We start from the raw sequence: 20,006 nt of genomic DNA on the forward strand, positions 1-20,006 counted from the left end.
TCCTCTAAGTTCCAGGGAATAGGGAATGATCCCTGGTACAGAGCCAAGAGTAAGCCCTGAGCACCACTGATCATGGAACAAGACCAGCAAATATAAAATAAACAGAAAAAAATGGTCAACAAAACAGAATCTGTGAACTAATCTACAGAAATGAGTTGATCATGGTGGGGTGAAGGAGGGATATGAAGAAGGGACTCTGAGATAGTGGAGGGACATAGACACTCTGGTGGAGGGTTTGGTGTTAGAATATTGTATGCACAAACCCTAACATTGATATTATTGTAAATCATGGTAACTAATATAGTTTTTAAAAGAAAGGGTAAAAAATTTAAAAAAAATTTGGGTTATAAGATTAGATAATATTATAGTTTGCATTTGTGTTTCCCCATTATGTATATGTTAAAAATGACCCAGCATGGTGATGTCTTAGGAGGGGGAACATTAGGAGGTTATTAGGTCATGAGAGCAGAAAATTCTATAATATTCTTCTTCACTGTCCCAAGGATTATCAGACTCAACCTAGGAGAGAACTATAGGGTCACAATCAATCAAGCTCCTGATCTCAGACTTCTCAAACCCAGACCATAAAGAGTAAAATTGTTAAACTGTTCAGTTAATGGTAGTTCTGTTATAGGAACCTAAGCTAAATCTATGCCTTATATTCTAAAACAATCTTTTCAAAATTCTAGGCGATTCATTTCATTAATTAGAGGTATAATAGATCTATTTGTGCATTGCACCCTCCTACCCTCCTTCATAAACATATCATTGACTTTATTTGTTTTAGATGGGTAATACATCTTTGAGTCTTCTAAATAGGGGTACTCTTTTCAAAATGTGTTGAAAGCATAAACATCATGACTATTTTCTTGGAAGATACAACACTTGTTTATGCAGCAATAACAAACAGCTCAGAATAATAGTGACTTGGCAAGGCATTACTTCTCACTCCAATAATGTCTGAGTTCAGTCATATTGTTCGCTTCTATAGAACAGATTCAAAGCAGTAATTCAAGGATCTATTTTTCTTATCTATTGCCTATCTCAATCAATCCAATAGGAGAAAATACCTGGAATGTAACCTGGAAGATACACAGGTTAGGATTTTCTTTATTTCAGTCCATAAATTATCCGCACTGTTCTTCTCACTGCTCACTGGTCACTAGTTGCCAATCTAACTGCAAGGGCTAAAAATAGACACTTCCTCTGTATCAAGAAAAAGAAACTCTAAATCACAGTTTTGAGGATATTGGTTATTACTTCTAACCAACCCTTTCTATCATATAGGAAAATTTGTATCATATAGGAAAATTAAAAAAAAATTAATTTTGAAATTCATTTCAAATCAGTTGTACTTGATTTTATATAGTAAGTTAGCAGTTTTCAAACTCTACTTTTTCCCTTAGTAAATCCATGATACATTGTCTACAAACAAGTCTCTAAAAATTCCTTCTTGTTACCTTAGTGTCACTTGAAACTCTGCTTTTTTTTATATTATCATTTTTACCATTATAGCTTACGTGCTTGTCATCTTTTCCTGGAACATTTGTAATAACTGATCATGATCACTTTTATTATTCTGTTCCTAACCAGATCATAACTTTTTTCAGCAGTACACGGTCACTCCACCTTACAAATTCTGAAAAGATTAGCATCTATATTGCTCTATAATAAAAGCCATTGACATTTTAGAGTACTTACTTTAAAATATGAGGATAATTTATTTTTCAGTATATATAGATTCTTCCTTCACAAAGATTAAAATACCTTATCGTGTTACTTGGAAAACCCAGTGAGTAAAATACAAAATATTTTTAAATTGTCAGAAATCTCCATTTCTCTCTGTGATTTTCTTAACACTTTAACCTTTATAATAGCTATGAATTAAATATAAATTCTTCTGAGTTCTTCTCCATGGCTAATCCTTTTTAAAAGTGTGGTTTAAAGAGAGGAGGTGTGAAAAACATGCTTCCCTTATACTCTAAATGGAGTAAACACAGGATGTAGTAAAATCTGTTTGTGTTTCACTCTATGTCATCTTTCCCCCCACAGAAATATAACAATTTTAAAAATAGTGCTCTTTCTACCAAAAGTAATTTTTCCATATTAATCAAATATCCTTGTGTAAATATTTGTTTTGTTTGGGGGCACACCTGGCAGTGCTCTGGGATTATTTGTGCCTCTGTGCTCAGGAATTACTTCTGGTAGGTTCAGGGGACCATATAGAATGTCAAGAATTGAACCCAGGTCAGCTACATGCAAAGCAAGCTCCCAACCCACTGTTACTACCACGCCAGCCCTTATATAGTTTTGCACACTATCTTTCACAAGGATGTTTTAAAAGTCAGTGACTATATAAAAATGTGATATCACTGGCATTTGTTTATATGTACAAAACTTGACCATTTCTATGTACTGATTAGGATAGTACAATTCATAAGGAATGCCAATGAAAATATCTGAATTGTAATCCCATCCTTTTCTTCAGTTGTGGGATGCCTCATCCCATCAAATCCTGATAATATGACACTAACTGTGCTACCTCAGTCTCATAGCTGTGAGGCTCCTGTAGTGGATTCCTTTACAGATTATGGAGAACCTGGTCCTTTCTGGATGTTGCTGGGTCCCAAGCCAAAGCAGGTTGAAGAAGTAACTCACTGTCAGGAGGAATTGAGACTTCTTTGGAGATTCAAACATTCCCTCATCCTCACACACTCTAGGTGAGCTCTCCTAGGAGCAAATCTCTCTCATTAGATCTCCTCATTTCTCTCTCTTTCTCTACTTTTAAAACTCTGCCTTTTTTTTTATTCAGACCATTGTGAGTTACAAGTCTTCCACATTTGTATTTCAGGCATTTAGTGACATCGAATTAGGGCCATTCCCACCACCAGTGTTGACCTCTCTCCATCATAGTTACCTGCATGCATCCTATAGCTCCACCCCTAGTTCCCAGGACTACCAGTGTAACAGGTCCATTTTGTGTTTAGCTTGTTATAGTTTGGGTCTCTTGATTCTATTGTCATTGACTTTGATTTGGTTATTTAGGTTTAACCATTTTTTATTACCACTCAATACTTCTTAGACCACTTGGCTCCTGGGTCCCATCCACTCTTTTTTTTTCTTCTCATTTTGTAGGAAGACATAGAAATATGGGACAGAACAAGATGATTCATGTTCTATGGTCATTGACTTTGGCATGAGTAGTTAGATCTGACATCTTTTTTATTTCCCATTCAATGTTCCTGAGACGACAGGTTGGCCCCAGGGCCCCATCCACCTTTATTTTTTCTTTTCTCAGTGTTTAGGATGACATAGAAATATGAGACAGATAGAAATGACTCAAGTTCTATTTAAAAAAAGGTGGGAACCCCTATATAGAATAAAAGTAAAATTAAAAAAAAAAAGAAGACGAAATTTTTAAAAGGGGGGAGAAGGGCAGATGTGGTTTTCCCATTTTTTTTTTTTTGCATAGAGACAGCAAACGTTTGGGAAATTAGAAAGGAAATTCTATTGGCCTAAGAGATATAGGGTGTCTCCACCCAAGAAGCATACACTCAAAAGACTGACTACAGGTTCCAGGCATGTTGGTTGTCCAACCCCAATGTCTCTTTATGGTCCCAGAACAAGTTCTGCTCAGTCGCAGTTATCCAAGTGATTCCAGAACAAAATCTGCTTAGTTGCAGTTGCTGTAGTCAGTCTTGTGTACTTAGAGATCTTGGTTCTTGCACAGATCCTAGGATGAAGCAGTTTCTGATTTCATCTCACCATTGGATAGTGAGGTAGGGCCTGCCCATAGACCAAGTTATTGCTGTTTCCTCTTCATCATCCTCAGGATGTCTTATTGACTTATTCTGATGCAGGTTGGTGCCAGGGTGGCATTTGGGCATCCCTGAGGGGGAGTTTGATTTCTTGTGCTGGTGCCTTAAACTGTGCCAGTATCAGTGTTGGAATCTGAGGTTCAGGGTTGGAAGATCAAACTCCGATCCATTGAGGCATAAGTCAAGTCTCCAGGACAAATGTTCAGATGAAAGGCAGCCCTGCACTATAAAATTTATGAGTTCCTATCCCTATTAGATAAGAACTTCTTTCTATATCTAATATTTCCCCCATTTTAGTGTGCCTATGCAAAACAGGAATACATGATACTCCTGGTGTATATGGAAGTAAAAATAACAACAATCTTTATAACCTGATTTTGACCTGAGCTCATAACCCAACCATGACTTTTCTACAAGAATTTCCTACTAAGCAGACACATAACAGGGATGAGGGAAGCTATGTTTACATATGGAAATAGACACTAAGAATTATAACTATTAAGGAAATGCATCTACAGAAACATACAAATGAAATATAGAAATCCCCTTTGAGATAGTTGGGGAGTGTAGAATCCAGAGCAGTTTTATCCCATCCCATGGTCTTGTGGAGTCCAAGAAATGGTTCACAGAAGTCAGGAATCTGGTATTGTCCTCGAGCTGAGGGTTTCTGGTAGCCAAATCTCATAGCAAGCAACAGTCAACAGTGGGAAGAGGTGGAAGAAAAAGGGCCGCATAGAATGGATCTTCAGAAGTGGTGTCTGCGAATTCTTCCTGGGGTGAGACATAGAAGGCTAGTACAGTGCCCTTTCACTCCGGGAGTAGGCCTGGCAGCTTGCTGGGGTAAAATTCTACTTTTTAAAAATTTCATCTTTACCATTATAACTCAAGTGCTTGTCATCTTTTCCTGGAACATTTTATTAACTGATCATGATCACTAGTCACTTAATTTCTTTTATTATTCTGATCCTAGGCAGATCATGACTATTTTTCAGCAGTACATTGTTATTCCACCTTACAAATTCTGAAAATCCTCTTCATATATCTCTGTATATATACATTATATATATATTCTCTTCATATATATATATACATATGTATATATATTCATATATATATCTTCATATATATTATCATCATATATCTGCCTGTAGCAGAGTCCAAGGCAGCTCTCTGTTCTCTTGCTTTCTCAGGAGTCAGGCTCAGAAGCAACATCCTCCTACTTCCATGGGATCTCTGAGTTCATCTCTGATCAGGGCATCTCTTAGCAGTGGTACCACCTCTTGACTAGATGTACCTTGTAATTCCTGTTCTCTTGAGCACCCCTCCACCCAGTCTTGGCTAAAACTTTCTTTTACATGAAAAATGGATAAAGTTGGTTCTGTGCCAAAGCCTGGGTCCCACTGCTTTCCCTAAACCGAGGACCCCTTCCCATTCCCAAAGCATGCTATAGGAGACAGCGTCTCTCTGGCAAAATGTCTAATGGCTTAGTGTGGGGCCAGAGCTTAATACTTCTAAAAGCCCCCAGTATCATCAAAACTAAAACATCATTTTTAAAAATCAGTTTACTATCCATTTTACACATGTCCACTGAGCTTTTCTCTAATCCAGAAGCTCCTATTTTAATGATGCATATAAATCAATAGACCAACAATGTTGCTGCAGTATAATGAATGTTGTTTTGAGTAATAAAAAAGGGTAGCGGGGCCGGGAAGGTGGCGCTAGAGGTAAGGTGTCTGCCTTACAAGCGCTAGCCAAGGAACGGACAGCGGTTCGATCCCCCGGTGTCCCATATGGTCCCCCCAAGCCAGGGGCGATTTCTGAGCACATAGCCAGGAGTAACCCCTGAGCGTCAAACGGGTGTGGCCCAAAAACCAAAAAAAAAAAAAAAAAAGGGTAGCATAGACAGAATACTCCACTAGCCTCAGGAAAGCAAAACTAGATCCATGGAGAAGGAATTGTGGCTTAGGTAACCAAGTCTTGAAAAGGAAGGGAACTAATTAATGGTAGCAGAAAGCAGCTTATATATATATTCAGTAAACACTCATATCCAGTGTACAACTGTGACATGCTAAGTTTGGAGGAAGTGAAAAACATACTCTTAGTACATTATAATTTCTCCTAACTGAAATTCCCATAAAGAAGATATAGAAAGTTTCATAGATCAAAAATGAATATTGATTTTAAGATCCCCCAGATTTTAATTCAAATCAAGATTCTGTCATTACTTAGCTATACAATTTTATGTAAGTTTCTACATTCCATCCACTTTTTTAGAAGGGAGTGTTAATGATCTTAAATGGTAGCCATAATAAAAATAATATACAAAAAGTTTAGCACAGGGCAGACACCAAATCATCCTTTCTAATAAAAATAGTACAAATGAAAATGTCAGAAATCTTGATCATTTAACTCCAGGCTTGCAGATGATTGAACATCTTTTCCTTCAGTTTAAATCTTGTTAAGGAATAGAAAATATTGATATTCAAAATGGGACCCTAAGAATGAACTCTTCGAGGAATAGATAGTAATTTGATAGACCTGATGAAAATTGTAGTAGTTTTAAATCATCAATTGGTAGGAGTTCTCAGAACATCCTTTTTAGGAAGTAAAGTGTGTCACAGGGATTTATTAGCAATTAAACAAAACACATTAAGAACATCAAATGACTAATGAATAGTCACAAAACTTACTGGGATTTTATATCTTTTTCAAAATGGCTAAATAAGGTACCACTCTTGGAGAGCTCAAGTCCTAGGGAACTAAATCTTGGGATGATTATTTTTGGAAAAATGAAATTGTCAGCCTGAACAAAAATATGCATTCAACTTGAGTGAAGATAGCCACTCCTTCATCACTGTATCCTCAATCTGTCTCTGAGGTAAGATTCTGGATTTTGCATTCACTAAATCGAAACAAGAAATTAAATGACTTTTCATTTCCTGTGGGTACCAGCTAAAGACAGGAGAGAAATTCAATAAATTGTGTGCTGAATTCTGTTGCACTCATGAAATATCTGAAGCATAAAGGATCCAAACTTTGAAATATTCATATGCTAATATCATAAAAGAAACTAGGTCAGAGTGTGGACAGATTTTATTTTCTTTATTATCCCCTAAATAATAAATGAAAACTACAGCAGTTATGGCCTGGTCCATAGTAAAGTGACTGTGGCTTTTTGTTGCTATCATCAACATATTTCACCTTCAAGGTAGCAGCAGAAGTATTGTCTCTTCTATTGACATTTATCTTGTATTATTTTTTCTGCTCAAAGAAGATGTTTCCATGCATCCTGTATTGCCAGCTTAAGGACTGAACTGTCAAAAAAAAAATTTTTTTTTTTGGTTTTTCGGGCCACACACATTTAATGCTCAGGGGTTACTCCTAACTAAGGCTCAGAAATTGCCCCTGGCTTGGGGGGACCATATGGGACGCCGGGGGATCGAACTGCGGTCCTGATCCTTGGCTAGCGCTTGCAAGTCAGACACCTTACCTCTAGAGCCACCTCGCCGGCCCCGAAATTTTTTTTTCCAAGCCAAACTGTATCCAGCTTTATTAAAGATACTTTTCATAAACAATCATGGTATTTCAGGCAGGACATGGGCAGACAATCGTTAACAGTATACAATAACTTTCAAACTCCCTTCTTCAATGGACTACCAAAATCAGAAAGCCACTGTAAAACCCAATGACATCTTCATTTGATGATCTGAACAGGGAAAGTTTAGAGTGAGGGTTGACATTTCACATTTAGCATGTTGTTTAACAACTTGTCACAAGCCGACCCTGACTTTCAGGAAATGAAAGGAAAATGGCAGAATGATCAATCTGAAGACTCACAATCGAAAAAAAGGAACCGTTTTACTTTGAGGGCTGCTGCCTCCGTGGGGGCTCTCAAGTCGAGCCCTAACATCCTGATAATCACTTTTTGGGAGTCCAGGATCAACAGGTCTCTCTGGGTTTAAGGGAGTCGAGTCTATGCTGAAGGCAGAGAGGGAGACAGGACATCAAAACCCATATTTGTTTTTCCACACCACATGGCATTGGGTGCCAAGGTGGTGAATGTGTCAACATTAAGGAATCCCTCCTCTTGGGAATCAAGAGGAAGCCTCAAAACTGGCAGGGAAAATAATTTCTCCCTAGGGCAGTCCAGCTTTGAAGACTTTCTATTTGTGACTTATGCCCTTCCCCAAACACAACAATGAAATGTTCTGTGTGCTAACAACATAGCTTTAAAAAAAAAAAAAAAAGTAAAACAAAATTCTGCATTTTTATAAAACTTGATTAAAAATAGTATTTCAAACTGTACAGTCACCAGAAGTACACAGTTATCAAAAATGCACACACTTCACTTGGCATCTCCAGCACCTTCAGCTTTCTGTGCCTGGTCTGTTTTGGCATCTCCGTTTTCTGCAGGATTATTTCCATCCTTGCCAGCATCAGCTTTACCCTTTTTCCCTTTGGGTACCTTCTCTCCCTTCTTTGCAGGGGCCTTTTTAGGCTTGGGCTCTGGCTTTGGAGGAGCAGGTTTAGCTGATCACCTTGCAGATCTTCTCTGTGGTTCGTCCTTCACCTTGGCTTTGTCTCCTTTAGCATCCCCTTCAGCCTTTCTCTTGGGCATGGTGGCGGTGTTGGCGGCGGGCCGCGGAGCGGAGCGGAGGGCGCTGGGCGCGGATTCACGGGCGGCGGGCGGGCTAGCGGGGCCGGGCCGGGCCGTCCAGGAGTCGCTCTCGCCTCTTCTTCACACTGCTCCCCCAAAAATTTTTAATGAATGTTTAGCTCTTTGTACTCTGAAAATCAAAACAACAGTGAGATATCTTATGCCACAGAGACTGGCTCATATTACAAAGAAAAAGAATAACCACTGCTGACATGGATGTGGGGAGAAAGAACTTTTTTAATCATTGTTAGTGGGAATGCTGTCTAGGAATGCTTTTCTGGAAAATAATATGGTATTTCTTAAAAAAAAAAAAAAACCTGGACATTGAGCTCCCATATGATCCAGGAATGCCACTATTAGGGTTATACCCTAAAACCACTAAAACACAATACAATAATTCCCTCTGCAGTCCTATGTTCATAGCAGTGCTATTTACAGTAGCCAAAATCTGGGAAAAAACAGATGTCCAACAACACATGAGTAGCTAAAGAAACTGTATACATCTACACAATGGAATACCACGCAGCTATTAGAAAAAATGAAGTCATGAAATTTGCCTCTACATGGTTGGATATAGAGGCTATTATGATGAGTTAAATAAGTCAGAGGGAAAAAAATAAACACAGACTAGTCTCACTCATCTGTGGGATTTAAGATAAATAAAAGACAGTATGGTAATAATACCCTGAGACAATAGAGATAAGGGCCAGAAAAACCAGCTCATCCATGATTTGAAGCTTACCACAAAGAGTGGTAAGTGCAGTTAGAGAAACAACTACACTAATAGCTACCATGACAACAATAGAGAGAGAAATACAGGCATTGTATTTCTCTCTCTATTGTTGTCATGGTAGCTATTGGGGGTGGTGGTGGAGAGAAAGTTGCTCTGGTGAAGGGGGATATGCATTTTATGGCTGAAACCTATTATAAACATGTTTGTAACCATGGTGCTTAAATAAAGAAATTATTTTTTAAAATGTCCTTCTCAACTCATGGACCAATCAGACCTCGAACACCCAATCCTGATCCCCAGATCCCAACCTTAAAAATGGCACAATTCCCTTTATTAGCTCCAGGAATCAAACTCTCCACACTCCTAAAGGAAGCCTTAATACTGCTCTGGTACCAACTTGCACCAGAGTATATTTATATGACACCGTGACAATGAAGAAGCAGCAACAACTTGATCTACGGGCAGGCTACCCTACCTCACCACCCAAAGGTGAGATGACATTAGAAGATCCTCTGTCCTAGGATCTGTGCAAAAACCAAGATACTAATTAAAGAAGACTGACTATGACAACCTCAACAGAGTAGAACTTTTCCTGGGACCATAAAGAAAGACTTTATCCTGGATTTTGCCCTAGGATCTGTACATAAACCAAGATCTCAAATAACAGAATACTGACCTTGACAACTGTGACTGAGCAGAACTTTTCCTGGGACCATAAAGAGAATCCTTGGGGTTTGACAACTAACAATTCCGGAACCTATAGCCAGTCTCATGACAAACAGTGTACTTCAAAAGTAGAGACACCCTGTTTCTCTTAGGCCAAGGAAATTTTCTTTATAATTTTCTCAACTTTTACTGCACCTATGAAAAAAACTTGCCACATCTGCCCCCTTTTAATGTTATTTATATTTATAGATTCTAGATATGGGCCTCCACCTTTTTACAGAACCATAGAACATGAATCTGCCACGGCATACATAAACTTAGGGGAACTCAGGAGACACACCAGATCTATCCCCAGATGTTCCTGGTGTGGAGAATTGAAATAACCTCCACAGGGTTCCTCAAAAGGCCCACTGGGGATGCCTTTTCCCTTTGCGTGGATAGTTGAGAAATTTCCAAAGAGATCAATCCATGCTTGGTATTACATTTTCTGTCATTATTTGGCTATTTCTCCTTTGTAAAATCTCAGGCAAAATTATAGCCTCTATCAAATAATTTGGCTCAGAAATTCCAGCACCAAAGATTACAAGGAGAACCCCTTTTCTGGATAATATTAACACCTAAAAGCAAAGACAATGTTTTTTTCTCTTTTTCAAATATGTCCTTGCAGCTGCAGTTTCTGTTAATCAAAGGGCGAAGCCAGAAAGCAGACCCTGGGCTATTTACTATCCTTAGAAAATGGGAACCACACGGAACCACACCTAAGGGGTTTCAGCTCCTTCTTTTACTTGACTTCTAAAATAGTAGAGCCCAGCTCAGCAAAGACCATGTTCCTAGATATTTTCTACTTCCTAATAATCCCTGATTTTGCACTTGAAGTAAGCTTGCAAAGAGCTGCCTTGAGTTATAACCTTCTTCTTTGTAACTCAGAATCCTTATAGCTCACACCCATAGCTTAAGTATCGTTTACTGTTAAACTTTGCTTTGTGATTGTGAACATTCTTTCTAAACCTATGACTGGCTTGCCCCATATTAAGCCCCCTGCTTAGAGACTAAACTTGTCACACTCCTGCAAGAAGATGTGTTGACCCCACATATTCTGTGTGTAGTTCCATTATTTCATATTTCATATTTCGCCGCCCATGCAACCCATTCTCCCTGAAGTGGATTCATTAAAATCCCACTGATGCTGTAGGACAGAAGTCGCCTCCAGCATGAATCATCTTGTTCTGCCTCATATTTATATGTTTTCCTACAAACTGAGAAAAGGGATAAAAAAGTAGATGGACCCAGGGTCCAAGCAGTCTCAGAAGCATAGAGTGGAAATAAAAAATGGCCAGCCAAAAATACCCAAGCCAATGTAACAATCTATACTCAAAAGGGGCCTATTGCACTAGCTGTCCAGGAGGCTAAGAGTGAATATGGGAGGAATGCTGGGAAATATGGTGGAGGGAGGACAACACTGGAGGTGGGAATGGCCCTGATTCATTGTCACTGTGTAACTGAAATACAACTGTGAAAGACTTGTAATTCACATTGGTCTCAAAAAAAAAAAAATAAAATAAACGTCATTTAAGAGTCAGGCCAGATGGGGGTTTACAATAGCTTGCCTCTTGAGGTAATTGAATTAATGGTGTCAACAAGAGTGCTGAGAGGACTGGATCATAGGCTTCCCTGGAGCAATGGCAACCAGGTTAAGATCCTGATGAAAGATGGATTTTTAATGTCATCAGTGAGAAGGTTTGAACTGACATTTTGGAAGACCTACTGTCTTACTGCGCATGCCATGGAAATTATAGACTTGGTTATAATCTGTTATTTGCTTTCTGGCTTAACTATTGAAACACCCTGGGGGAAATAACAAATTAGCCTTATAATAGATCTGTGGTGGCATGTATATACCTTCTGACAAATATGTGATTTTTCTTTGATACTACAATTAAGTTACAGCTGGATAATGTTGCACATGCAATTCATGAATTGATCTTACTTTACATGCTTACTTTCCAAAGTGAACATTACTGTGGATTATTTTAAGGAAATCAGCAAACAATCTCAGATTCTCTGTGTGTTTTCTTAAATTTTTAAGTCCTTGAAAGTTGAAAACCTCATTGAGTTCCAAGTTAGCAAATTTGACTCCTAGAGTAAGCTTTGTTATTAATAGAGATGTGACCTGAACCAATCCATTCACTTATTTCTCTGACCACAGTTTTATCTCACAGGAATCAGTTGATTCCTATGTTTCTATGTAAAGCAATGAGCTGTTTGCTTATTTTATATGAAGTAGTGCTAAATGTTTCAAGAACCTGATGCCCAGATTCACTCGTGGCACCATATAGTCTCCCACATATCACTAGACAGGATCTGTGAGCTCAGAGATGGAATAGCCCCTGAGTAACATTGAGTGTATCCAGAAATCATAATAATAATGTTAGTAATAATAATAATAACAACAGCAGCAATAGATTAGAAACACAATTTGAATGTTTTAATTCTCTAAGAACCAGTTTGGGCTAACCACATACTAAGTGTGACATACATTAGTTTTTTCTTAAGCCGAAGAGCATTGTAAGGCCAGGGAAATAGTTTAAGTGATGGAACACATACCCAGCATGCTAACGGCTCTAAATTCCATCCTCAACAGTGCATGCCCCTCAAAGCTCATGCCCCAAGTACTACAAACCCACATGCAAGCTAGAACATCATAGGAGTGACCCAGGTTCCTCACCCATCCCTCCCAGAACCTTTGGACATGACCTCTCTTATAAAGCTTTCAAGGAATGTAATATCTTCATTATTGCTTGTTATAAAGGACATTTAAACTCAGACTTCAAACATTATTCTTAGAGTCTTCTGCGGCTTAACATCTTTTGTTGTCCTAATAAATCTTTTAATTTCTAAGTTCATATTAATTAGTTTTTATTAATTCATTCTTCTTGGCTTCTCTTCTCTAGATGTTCTACTCTTTATTTTCTTATCTTTATCTATGTGGTTATTTTCCTATAGTGGTGCCATTCACATAATGCATATGATACTTGGGTTTGATACTCTCAACACCAAGAATACATATGGGAAAGGTATAGTCAAAGAAATTCAAGAAATTTTGTCAAACAAATATTAAATGATATACAATTATCAAGGCATAAATGAAGTTCTAGGGAAAAGTGCAAAAGGAAACAAAACTTTTGCCTTTTGATTATTTGGGGGGGTTCTTTTGGGGGGAGCAGACCTAGCAGTGCCCAGGAGTATTCTAACAGTGTTTGGGGGATCATATGGGATGGCAATGATCAAATCTAGGTCCCATCTAGGTCCTCCATGTGCAAGGCAAATGCTCTACCTACTGTGCTGTCACTCCAGCCCCAGCCTTTGCCATTTTTATTAATCCCATCTTATTCTTCTGTGGTTTGTGCTTTGGTGAATCTCTAAGGAACCATTCTTTAACAAAGAGACATATATATTTTCTATCAGGATTTTATTTATTTTGAGTTCATTTAATATTTGCTATGAGGTGGTGTTCTTTCTTTTGCATTTGAGCATCCAGTTCTTGCAGTTTCATTTATTAAAGACTATTTTTTGCTATTGATTTATCCTGGTACTCTTTCAGCAACTTTCAGCCCTGAATAAATTTCTACTGTACTAAGTTCACCTTGCTGTTTTTCCTGAATTTCAAGATATTTTTCTTATCAGAGCTTTTACCTTCTCAGTGTCCTTCATCCAAGCTTTTACAATCCTTCACTTACACTAAAATTTAAAAATTTTTAAAGTATTTTTCAAGTCCTTTCTTTTCTCGTATGTTTATTCTAGGTAATATTTTCCATTGCTATTCTCTGCTGATTGTCTTACTAATTTTGTCTTTACTTCTGGCTTCTCTGAAGAATTTTATTTGGGAATATCATTTACTTAATTAAATTCACTGGTGGTTTCACAGGCAACTAGCATATCATCAAAATAAAATGTTGGTTCTTGTATCTGCTTATTCTCTAAGGAAATTTGCATTTCTGATGCTATTTCTTTTGTAAACCACCCCCACTATATCCACCTACTTGACTTAGTCACCTGGCATTCACTCTATGTTTTTGTCTGTTTGGGGAAAAGTAGGGTCTCCCAAGCTGTGTTCAGAAGGACTTGCAGTGCTAAGGATCAAATCTGGGGCCTTGTGTATGCCAGACATATATACTAGTCTTTTTTTTAGGTATTTCCCAGTTCTTCATTTGTGGTTTCTTTTCCTCTCATTCATATTCAGTTCATAAAATATATACATATTCTTCCCTCTCTCTGAAAATAGAATGTTCCTATTTTCTGTGATTGGATATATTAATTGAGGGGTGGGTTGTTGCTATCTGGGGATACTGTCATTATTTATATAGAAAGAAAAATTATTAAATGTTTAGGCCACACCAGTGATGCTCAGGGGTTATTCCTGGCTCCATACTCAGAAATTGCTCCTGGCAGACTCGGGGACCATATGGGATGCCAGGGATGGAACCCAGGTCTGTCCTGGGTCAGCCGCATGCAAGGCAAATGCCCTATCGCTGTGCTATCACTCCAGACCCTGGGAACCTCAATCTTAATTCTTTCTACTTCTGTCATCTCCACAGATATAGTTCCACCAAAGAGCTCTTTGATCTCTGATTCAACTTACTACAGTGATTCCATCAGTGTTTATTCTCCTTTTACTTTTGCTACTATTCCAAAACTGTAGCCAGAGAAAGAGCTTCAGAAATTATCTCAGGGTGAATAGACAGGACAGCAGATAAGACACTTTCCTGCTACATTTACATCCTGAATTCAGTTCTCAGCACCATGTAGGTTTGGGTCCCTCAGGCTCTGCCCTGAGTGATCTCTGAACACAGAGCCAGAAGTAAGCACTGAACACAGCCAGATGTGGCTCAAAATCATAACAAATAAAAATGATCTGGGTCTAGATCTCATTTTAGAGTGTTGCAATAGCTTCCATTTATATACTTTATGTTTATCTTCTTGTTGTGGTGTATAAATACCTAAAATTCTGGCATCTACTTTCTTTCTAGTCTCCTTTCAGACTACTTTATCCCTTTAATAGCCACATGTCCTTTAAGTTTGGGGCTTTTTGGGGGGTGGAGGGGATGCATCACAAACATCAGTGCTTAGATGCTGTTTCTGGCTCTGTGCTTAAGGAATGGCTTCCTTGCTATTAGGTGCACAGATTCAAACCAGGTTCGTTCACATTCAAGACATTGGCCTCACCTACCTCTTTCTGTACCATTTCTCAGATTGCAGCCATGTTTCTTTTTCACTTTCTGGAATACTAAAGTTTCCCTTATTTCAAGCCTCAATTAAAATGTCGCTTCAAACAGGACTTTCCCACTAAGTTAGTCGTGTCCCCTTGAATTCACTACTCATTATTTGTTAATTTGTTTTATTCATTTTGAGATGCTGTGATTTGAAATATTATTCAGTATAGATTTTATACATACAGTGTTCCAACACTGTACCCTCCTCCAGAGTGTCTACTTTATTTTACCATTGTCTCAATGGCCTCATTTCACCTTCTCCTGCACAATCCCAATAGGTGCACACATACCCCTTTCAACATGCACTGTTTCCATCTATCATCTTCTTGTTTTTGGACTATAAATTTCTTTCCTGACATCATGGGCTCTGCATGCATGTTTGTTGGATTTGTAAGGGGAGAGTTAACCATGACTATGTGAACAGCCAGCTCCAGTGCCTGCAGTAAAAACAGGTGTGGGGCAAAGATTAACCCAAACCTAACATTTCAATGACTAAATAAACCAGCAGAGAAATTTTGAAAAGACAGAGTAGATTCTAACGGCTACTAGTTTTCCAGGAGGTCCTAGAAGGAAAGGCATCTGAGATTGAGTAGTGGGATTTTCCAGTGTGTGGAGGAATTTTAAGAGATAAAATCTCTGAGGAAGTTGACTAGACTTCTTAGAAATTAATGGAATTCTTTGTACTTTTATTTTTATTTTCATGTTCCATGCTCAATTTATCATATATGTCTCCTAATGCAAACTTGGAAAATGAATTATTCCTAAACTTTAAGCATTGTTTATCAACTAAATTCCTATAAATAATTTAAGCTTAATTTACAATTTGATGTACTGGTATTTAATACCTTAAATATATTAAATAGACAAAACAAAACTAATAATTGCAGTACTTAAAAATATTACATTAGGTGGAGCCGGAGTGGTAAGGTATCTGGCTTGCTGGCACTAGCCTAGGACGGACCTCAGTTCGATACACACACACACACACACACACACACACACACACACACACACACCGGCATCCCATATGGTCCCCCGAGCCAGGAACGATTTCTGAGTGCATAGTCAGGAGTAACCCCTGAGTATCACTGGTAAGCACTTCTCCAAAATTACATTAGGGTCAGAGAGATAGTACAGTGAATAAGGCACTTGCCTTGCACATGCCCCACCCAGTTTTGATCCCTGGTACTGAGCACCTCCAGGAGTGATTCTTAAGTGCAAAGCCAGGAATAACCCCTGAACATTGCCAGGTATCACCCAGAGGGGATGCCAGACATAAAACTTCAGTTGGCCAAGTGAGTCAAGTTCCTCACCTGTTATTCTATCACTGTGGTCCTAGTCATTGATTCTTTCTCATAATTATTCTGTAGATTTTTAAACATCCTACAGTTTTTTTTAGATTATTACTTAGTGTTTCATGCAATGCTATTTACACTGATAGAATCAATCATACTTTGGTGGGGGAGGGCCTTTGGTTGCACTGAGCAGTGCTCAATAACTACTTCAGCTTCTTGCTAGAAGCTTTCACCAGCACACAGTCTTAGCAAATCATGCAGTTCAACCTGAGTATAAAGCTAGTTCTTCAGCTCACAAATCACACTTTTATATAAATATATGGATAAAACAAGACCCAATTTAATACTCCTAAATAGAATTAATAAAAAAATCATCTAATTATAGCCAATCTTATTTTCTGTGTTAGCTTCTTTTATTGTGCCCTTTATACTTCCAACTTAGGCACCAAAAATAAACAACAAATCTTTTTGCTTTTCTTTTCTTTTATTGTTTTTATTTGTTTTTGTGCCACACCCAGTGCTGCTCAGGGGTGACTCCGGACTACATTCAGCAGGAATTACTCTTGGTAGGCTTGGTAGGGAACCACATGGGATGCTGGGGATTAAACTTGGGTTTGCCCCATGCAAGGCAAATTCCCTACTTGCTGTGCTACCACTCTAGATCCTAAATTACAATTGCACATTGCTTTATTATTAACAAACTATAGCTTCTAAAAAAAATTGTACAGAATTATTAGCTATTATCAACTCCATTTTATTATTTCTTCTGTTCTGGATATCACTTGTCTTAATAAAAACACGCTTAAACTAACTTTTATTTTTCTTTTAGTATTGGCATGTTCTTTTTTTTTTTTTTTTTTTTTTTGGTTTTTGGTTTTTGGGACACACCCAGCAGCACTCAGTGGTTACTCCTGGCTCAGTGCTCAGAAATCACTCTAGCAGGCACAGGAGACCATATGGGATGCCAGGATTCGAACCAACGTCGGTTCTGGGTTGGCCGCTTGCAAGGCAAATGCCCTACTGCTGTGCTATCACTCCAGTCCCAACACTATCATTTTTGAAGATATTCTTACCTGAATACCTTTTAGGCCTATGTCACTTTTCCCTGCCTAAGGCATGTTCTCTACTACTTTCCAAGGAACTTTGAATTCTTTTCTAGTAGAAAACATGATAAGGTATCAAAATGTATTTTCTAAACTTATAGTTGGTTGTTATGTTCAGAAAATAAAAAATGTTGCTAATATATAAAGATTTTTATGGATAAAGCTAGATACTTTTCCTTGTTAAGCATAATAGTCCCAATGGTTTCCTCCCAAACATTTGTTTGTTTGTTTGTTTCTTTGGGCTACACCAGTGACTCTTAGGGGTACTCCTGGTTATGTGGTCAAAAATTACTCCTGATTTAGGGGACCATATGGGACACTGGGGATTGAATCCAGATTCGTCCTGGGTCAGCTGCATGCAAGGCAAATGCCCTACCACTGTGCTATTGCTCTGGCCCCCCAAACATTATTATTATTATAAGCACTACTCTACCTGTAGTAAGAAACTAATAAAACTTCAGAAATTTTCTAAAAATTGTCTAGACTCCTTAGGTTCAAATAACTAGTTTATTTTTCTAGCAATAACTACATCTGTGTGTCTACTGGGTATATACTGTAAGCTCCCTTATTTATTCTTCCAACAACCTTGTGGGGTAGAGACTAGTCCAAACCCAAGACAGGTGAGGAAAATGCTAAAGCAAAGAGAGGTAAGTTATTTACTTAAAGTCACACAGTTAATAATTAGCAGGTTCCAATGGCTTAATAGAATGTCTTACCAGAACAATTCTGAAGGATTTTTGTTTTTTATCAAGATTTAAAATTATAGCCATATATGTAAATGTCATTAGTTTCCAGATGATAATAGCAAAACACTAGGGTCAAGTATGTGGCTCGAGTGGTAGAGCACTTGCTTTGCAGTGTGACTCTTGTTGGATCTCTAATGTCACATGATGTCTCCCATCTCACACCAGCATGGGCAGGAGGAGTATCTCCAAGCCCGAAATACGGTCTGCACAGACAATAAATAATGAAATAAAAGTAAAGTGGCAGTTAATAGCTGTTTTGTAGTTGTATGTACTAAAGGTAAGTGATGCTGGTGAAGGTCTTCTGGGGTGACATATATGAAGTGAGAAGAAGAGGTGGCAGCCTGGAGAAGGGAATTTGCCTCCTTCTTTCTACCCACCTCCACCATCTGGGCAAGTGTCTAGAGACATAGAGGACTATGAACTTTACACAGACAGGAAAAGCAAAATCAGTCCTATGCCTTACCCAGGCCTTTTGGGTCTTTCACTTTCCCTCACAGAAAAGAATTTCAGGAGGTGACAAGTAAAAAAAAAAACAGTTTTATTTGGAGGTAATGAGGAAGGGAAGGGATAGGATCAGAAAGAGAGTAACTGGCCTCAAGAGAATGCATGGGTTTCTTCAAAAAGTGAAGATAGCCCCGGTATACAACCCAGCATGAAAGTAGGAAAGCACACGTCTCAGGAGAGATCAAGTGACACATAGTCAGCCGCTGAGCACCATGTATCTAAACAACACATGTGTACATCTCCTTTGTACCAAATTGACTTTTATAGGGTTTTCCCAACAAGTCCTATTGCTAGAGTGGTTTCCAGGGGTAATATTTGGGGGTAGTTGCTGGCCTTCTTTGATATTATATTCCTGACCCTAGTTCTTGTTGAACTTCTCAGTAGGGGGTCCAGTCTTTTCTGGGTCTGCTGTGGTACTAGGTGATATTCTTACCAATGATGAGTAACTTCTCCAAATTCTATCTATTGTTTTTATTACTTTTCAATAATTCTTGCCTTGGGGGGGCCCTTTTCTACATCTGTCAGCCTGCCTGCTTCACTAAGAACAAAATCCATTTAATCAAATTTAGAGCCACTTCATATTTTTAACTTCAGAACAGGGTTTCCTTTTTGAAGATGCACTTCAGCCACCCTCTGAGAGTCTCATGTTCTCCAAACAAAATAGAACCAAAAAATGTCCTTTAATTCATTTTTGTCATATCCAATAACTAAAGACGATGCTCATTAGACCAAGTTAAAAAAATACTAAAGGACCAGTGAATTTTCTACATATCCTAAGTTTAATGCTTTACTGAGTATGAATAAAATCCTAAATATTGGGGTTCAAACTGATGGGACAGAGGGTGAGCTCCTTGCCTTGCACAAAGCCAACCTTAGTAAATGTCCGGTCCCACATGTGGTCTCCCAAGTTCTTGAGCATAGAGCCAGAAGTAAGTCCTACTAAACACAGCAGGGTGTGGTCCAAATAAAACACATCCCATTTTTTTTAATCCAAAATGTTTTACCTTATCTATTGGCATTATTGAAACACTGAATTGAAATGACTATAAACCCACATTTACCTATTGGACAGGGAACAGGATTGAGTATTCGCTTGAGACTTTAGGATATGTCTTTGAATTATTTTAACATCACAACTGAAGATATTTACCAAATACTAAGGTTCTTTCTTCTTCCATTTGCAGCCCAAAGAATAAGTAAAGCCAAAGTAGATT

General features: G+C 38.2%; 1 protein-coding gene and 1 pseudogene across 2 annotated transcripts in view; one reads left to right on the plus strand and one right to left on the minus strand.

Annotated features, from left to right (window-relative positions):
- The window catches only part of STXBP6 (syntaxin binding protein 6), a 300,438-nt gene that overhangs the window by 265,389 nt on the left and 15,043 nt on the right, over positions 1-20,006 (plus strand). The window lies entirely within an intron of this gene.
- On the minus strand, positions 8,089-8,436 carry LOC126001046 (non-histone chromosomal protein HMG-17-like; annotated as a pseudogene).

The sequence above is a fragment of the Suncus etruscus genome, chromosome 2, assembly GCF_024139225.1.
Source record: "Suncus etruscus isolate mSunEtr1 chromosome 2, mSunEtr1.pri.cur, whole genome shotgun sequence".
In the NCBI taxonomy this organism is placed as follows: Eukaryota; Metazoa; Chordata; class Mammalia; order Eulipotyphla; family Soricidae; genus Suncus; species Suncus etruscus.